This window comes from Marmota marmota, unplaced genomic scaffold (assembly GCF_001458135.2).
Source record: "Marmota marmota marmota unplaced genomic scaffold, marMar, whole genome shotgun sequence".
Lineage (NCBI taxonomy): Eukaryota > Metazoa > Chordata > Mammalia > Rodentia > Sciuridae > Marmota > Marmota marmota.
This window is the reverse complement of record NW_026000057.1, coordinates 15,971,668-15,977,617: the sequence shown is the minus strand read 5'-3', so window position 1 is coordinate 15,977,617 and position 5,950 is coordinate 15,971,668. Positions and strand designations below refer to the sequence as shown.

The 5,950-nt window shown below is 35.5% G+C and overlaps 1 non-coding gene across 1 annotated transcript; it reads right to left on the bottom strand.

Moving 5' to 3' along the window:
* Positions 1–5,384: 5,384 nt before the first annotated feature.
* Positions 5,385–5,525, bottom strand: LOC125619851. Its single transcript, XR_007351441.1, has one exon. It is a non-coding gene; the product is annotated as a U4 spliceosomal RNA (small nuclear RNA).
* Positions 5,526–5,950: the final 425 nt, after the last annotated feature.

Sequence of the window (5,950 nt, the reverse complement as noted above, 5' to 3'; positions counted from 1 at the left end):
AGACAGATATATATATATGTATATATATATGTATATGTATATATGTATATGTATATGTATATATGTATATATATATATATATGAAATCGGTCAGTATATAGCAGAGATGCTGGAACATTGGGAAAACATTAACAATAGGTAGATAAAATAATGGGAAAATGAGGCAGTTATTAACTTCAAAAAAAATGAAAACATGGAGGAAAAGAAGTTGCAATCATCATAGTTCACTCTGAATAATATTGATGTTGACTTACCATTGACCATTGGTTTAACAAAAAATTATAATTAGGGTTCAGGGTAAGAAAAACAAAGTTGAGCTAGGGGAGAGATATTTAGTGTTTTTTCACCATGCCAGGAAGTCAACAGACAAGGACTAAAGTTGATAAATCAGCAAACAGTGGTATAAGGAGCTTGAGATCTAGCTCAGTGATAGAGCAGTTGCCTAGAATGTACAAGGCCACAGGTTTAATCTCCGGCACCAAAATCAAGGAAAGAAAAATGGACATAGCATATATGTTTTTTAATATATGGAGAAAAATATTAGTGAAATTAAAGAAGTTGAGGGATAAGACTAGGTGTTGAGAAAAGTAGGGATAAGAGACTTGTTTTAACCACAAGCCTTCTAGTACTGTTTGACTTCTAAAATGATATACACGGATATGCTTATTTCTCTTGTGTTTTCCTTTTATTAAAAAAAAGTTTATTTTTTAATTTTAAATGTGCATGTTAGGGCCAGGCACAGTGGTGCATGCCTGTAATTTCAGCGGCTCAGGAGGCTAGGGCAGGAGGATCACAAGTTCAAAGCCAGCCTCAGCAAAAAGCAAGGCACTAAGCAATTCAGTGAAACCCTGTCTCTAAATAATAATACAAAATAGGGCTGGGAATATGGCTCAGTGGTTGAGTGCCCCTGAGTTCAATCCCTAGTACAAAAAAAAAAAAATGTTGATATTGGTGCTGGGGTTGTGGCTCTGTGGTAGAGAGCTTCCCTAATGTGTGAAGCACTAGGTTTGATCCTCAGCACCACATAAAAATAAATAAAATAAAGGTATTATGTCTATCTGCACTAAAAAAAAAAAAAATTTTTTTTAAAAAGTGAATGTTGTTCAAAGTTTTATTTTGGGGTTAAGGGTATAACTCAGCGGCAGAGTACTTGCCTAACATATGTAAGGCCCTGAGTTCCATCACCAGCACAGCAAAAATAATAATGATGATTGTTGTTGCTGTTGTTTCTGGGCCTGATCTGGTGAGATTTCAACCAGTAGTAGGACTCACGAATCTGAACTTAACTAGAACCTCGAGAAATTTGGAAGCAAATGGTCCATGGATGATACTTTGAGAAACATTACTCACATCCCTGAAATATACTAAGTATTGTAAAAATGTGTAGTTTTTTGGAGAGAGTCCATAATTTTTAGATTCTCTTTGATGCATCAAACCCAAAAATGTTTAAAAAATTACTATTTTCTGCCTCCTGCTTGCTTTCCTTCCAAGAATAATTGACATTCCATTCATTATTTAAGGTGAAAAGAGGAGCTAAATATTGTAGCAGGCTAAACTTTTTATAAAATTCAGAAATGACAAAAAATACAAAGCATTGGCTAAACTTTCAGTCCCTCACTTAATATTATCGCCACAGTGAATGCCAGTACATTCCTACTTGGCAGTGTATTAAATATAATCCTGGTATCCCAAAAAATGTTAATGTGAATCTATTAGCGCCAATACAGTGTCGACCAGCCCTGTAGTCAAGTTATATTCAATTGATAAAATAGGCTGAACATCATAGCAAATGCCTATAATCTTAGCTACTTGGGAGGCTGAGGCAGGAGATTGCAAATTCAAGGACAGCCTAAGCAACACATAATGAGACACCATCTCAAAAAAAAAATGTTCACCTATAGTCATCAGTGGTATCTTTAATGGCATAACAAGGTCACCTAAATAGTCCACAGTCCAACTGGAAAAGTTTAATGCAGGTATTTTGGCAGTCTTGTACCTTTGGTCAATATTTTAGTCATTTCATGTACAGTTCAGCATTTTCCAAAAATTTAACCCTTTCCAAAATTGTTTTTGTCTTTACAAAATATTACAGGAGTTTATGAGATGTACTTGGATTAAGCACAATGTGATCTAATTTTTGGTGCAGAATCACTAAAATTGAAAATATTGAATTTTGATTTATATGTTTTTTAACCTTATACATTAATTAACTTTTAGTGAAAGTAAAAAGTATACTAATATACTCTAAAAGAAGGTACATCACATTTATTAAGACAAACCAGTAGCCAACAAGTTAATGTTTGTTGAACAATAACATAGCATGGCCATTATTAATATTTAAGCTGACAATGCACTGACTTGAATATCAAAGGCCCCTCACCCCATGTCAAGTCATCTCTGACATTCTTAGGTATGGCCCATAAGTCCATCCATATCACTTACTATATCCCAGACCATGTTTCTAAGCATTTTCCTTATAACGTATTTCACTTAACCCTGGCAACAACCTCATGAAGAAAGTGGTAGCAGTTGTGTCATTTTGCCCATGCACTTACTGTGCACTACTAGTATATAGCCAGCATTGATTTGAACCCATCACTCTGGCACCAAAATCTATCCTCTTAATTATTGTGCTATACTCTCACAAGGCCACTTGTTACAGAACAATCCCATGTACAATTTTATTAGTATGAAGCCGACCCTTCATATATATGGGTTCTGCACCCACAGATTCAACCAACCTTGGATCAAAAACATTTAGAAAAAAATCGCCTTTGTTCTGACTATGTACAGACTTATTTTATTTGTCATTGTTTCCTAAATAATACAGTAGAATAGTTATGTGGCATTTACTTTGTGTTAGTTATAAGGAATATAGAGTCAATTTAAAGTGTAAAGTATGATTGTGTAGTTTATATGCCAATATTATGGCATTTTATATAAGAGACTTGGGCTTGGGTTTTGATATTCAAGGGGGTCCTGGAATCAATCCCCTATGGATACCAAAAAGTGACTGGTAATTTCTCACACAGAGATTTTTTTTTTTTTTAAGGATACCTTTTAAAAATGAAATTGTCAGTAACAAAATTTTTTTCCACAGAACAGCTGTCAACCTTCTTGTGCATCCTTACTTCTTACAGAACACATTTTCTGAAGTGATGACCTGGGCAACAGTTTGAAATTTCCATTTCTGTTGTAATCCTGGCAAAGATTTCTTTTTTCAGCTCTTTTTGCATTAATTGGCCTCTCCTGAGCTACTCCTCTTTCAAGATTTAGTATAAAGGAGATACCTTCATGTAACTCTCTCTCTCTGGTTATCAAAGTGCTTTCTTAACTTGCCCATACTTCAATTAAGCACTTGTTCTTCTCTCTCACTCTCCCCACCCTGCTTCCCGCTCTGGGATACAGTGGGTTTGGGGACTGAACCCAGGAGCACTCTGTTCCTGAGCTGCACCCCCATTTTAAAAATTTATTTATTTTTGGTACCAGGGATTGAACCCATGGGCGCTTAACCACAGAGCCACATCCCCAGCCATTTTTAATAAAATACTAGGTACCTTGGGGCCTCTCTGAGTTGCTAATGGTGGCTTTGAACTCACAATTCTCCTGCCTCAGCCTCCCAAGCCACTGGGATTACAGGTGTGTGCCACAGTGGATGTCTGCACCCCCAATTTTTGAGACAAGATCTTGCTAAATTGCCAAGACTTCCTTGAACTAATTCTCCTAAGCAACTGGGATTAGAGGCATATACCACTGTGCCTGGTTTAAACACTATTCCTTGAGCTACATTTCCCAATTATTTTCTAATCAAGGTGTAATTTGGATCCAACAGTCGCTAATGTACATTTCATTTAAAAAATATTAGAGGGCATGGAAGGCTGAGATGTGAGGATCGCAAGTTCAAAGCCAGCCTCAGAAACTTAGTTAGGCCCTAAGCAAACTAAAGACTCGGTCTCAAACCATGTTACATTGTTGTTTAAAAAAAAAAAAAATGTATCCAGTGAAATCTAAATATCCTAATAATTTGAGGCTTTTTTTTTTAAACATCCAGAGATTTCGCATCAGTCTTTCAGATCCTGGAACTAACATTTCTATTCTACTTTTCCCACATGGTTTTATCTTAATGTAAAACACTTTTTACGGTTGAAGTCTAATCATCAATTATACTCTGTAACCTGTAACTTATATGTAAATAAATTTAAATTAATTTATTTCCTGGGTTAATAAATGGTCTAAATATTCAAATCTTCTATCATTTTAATTATTAGTAGTAAAAATTTTAATCAATATAACAATATAATTTTTCAAAAATTTGTGCATTACTGAAGATTGAACCCAGCAGGGCACTCTGCCACTGAGCTACATCCCCATGGTTATTTTTTATTTTGAGACAATGTCTGGCTAAATTGCCCAGGCTGGCTTCAAACTTGGGATCCTCCTGCCTCAGCCTCCCAATGGAATTATAGTGTGCACCATGCCTGGCTACAATTTTGTCTTTTATTTATTTATTTATTTATTTATTTATAGACAATTGCAAAGAGACTCACTGAGTTGCTGAGGCTGGCTTTGAACTTGTAGTGTTCCTGCCTCAGCCCCCTGGGTTGCTGGGATTATAGAAAAAAAAAAATCTATTTGTGAGAAATTATCAGTCATTCTTTGGTATCCATGCCTGGCAAGTTTGTCATTCTTAAAACATAAAAAAGAAAATTGCAGCCTGGCATTGTGGCTCAGGCCTGTAATTCCAACTACTCAGAAGAATAAGGCAGGAGGATTGTAAGTTTGAGGCCAGCCTGGGCAACTCAGTGAGACCCTGCCTCAAAACAAAACAAAATTAAAGAAGGGCTGAAGGAGGAGGATAGGGGTAAAACACTGTAGGTTTAATTCCCAATACCAGAAAAAAAAATTGTAAATGCATATCTGAATGACAGCACTAGATGTAGTTTATTCATTTTTATGGATGAAGATTACTGATTGCAATATTGAGACAGGTTCAAATTAACAATATTATGTATAATATAATTTTATAAATATAATGAATATAACATGATATGTAAAATATTTTTGTTTTTATAGCTGGAAATGCTGGGACATCTTATTTACATAGACAAGTAGTTGAGAATGAAAGGAGTTTTGTTAACATTATAATTTTTGGATCCAAAATATATTTTTAAAATCACCATGTTCTATCGTGAAAAATTAAGTTGGTATCCAGCATGTTAAAAAAAATCATTACAAGTTAGCATTAAATCTGAGGATATAATTTAGGGTAGAATGCTCACCTAGCATGCTCAAGATCCTGGTTTAACTCCCAGTACTGCAAAGTAAGTTTTTTTCCAAAAAATTAGCATTAATTTCCAGTTTTGCTTTTGTTTGTTTATGTTCAGTCTCTGTAAAGACTGTCAAAATTGCCAATGCTGACTGTATTTCAAGCCATCATGGTGGGGTGTGGGGAATCATTTTCAATTAGCAATAATCTTGCCTCAGATAAACCTCATTGGCTAATGATTCTGTCACTGTGCAAAGCTTCCTATTGTTTTTTTAAATGAGTTTGCTATTCTTTTCTGTTTGTTTTTCCTTTCCAGTCAGTCATCACATTGCTATAATTGTCTTAAATTTAGGAGGTATATTAGGGTTCTCCAGAGGAATAAAAACAATAGAATATATATAATTAGAAGAGGGGATTTATTAGATTGGCTCACACCATCAGAGGCTGCATCTTCCTACAATTGCCATCTATAGGCTGGAGAGCCAGGGATACCAGTAGCTATTCAAGTCCAAGAATCTGGAGCCTTAGAACCAGAGGGACCAATGATGCAGCCCAGCCTAAGACTGAAGGCCTGGAGGCTTCCTGAAGAGCCACTATTACCAGTCTGTGTTCAAAACTGAAGAATCTGGAGTCTGAGGTCCATAGGTGATGGCAAAAGACAATACCAATTCAAGAAGAATCAAG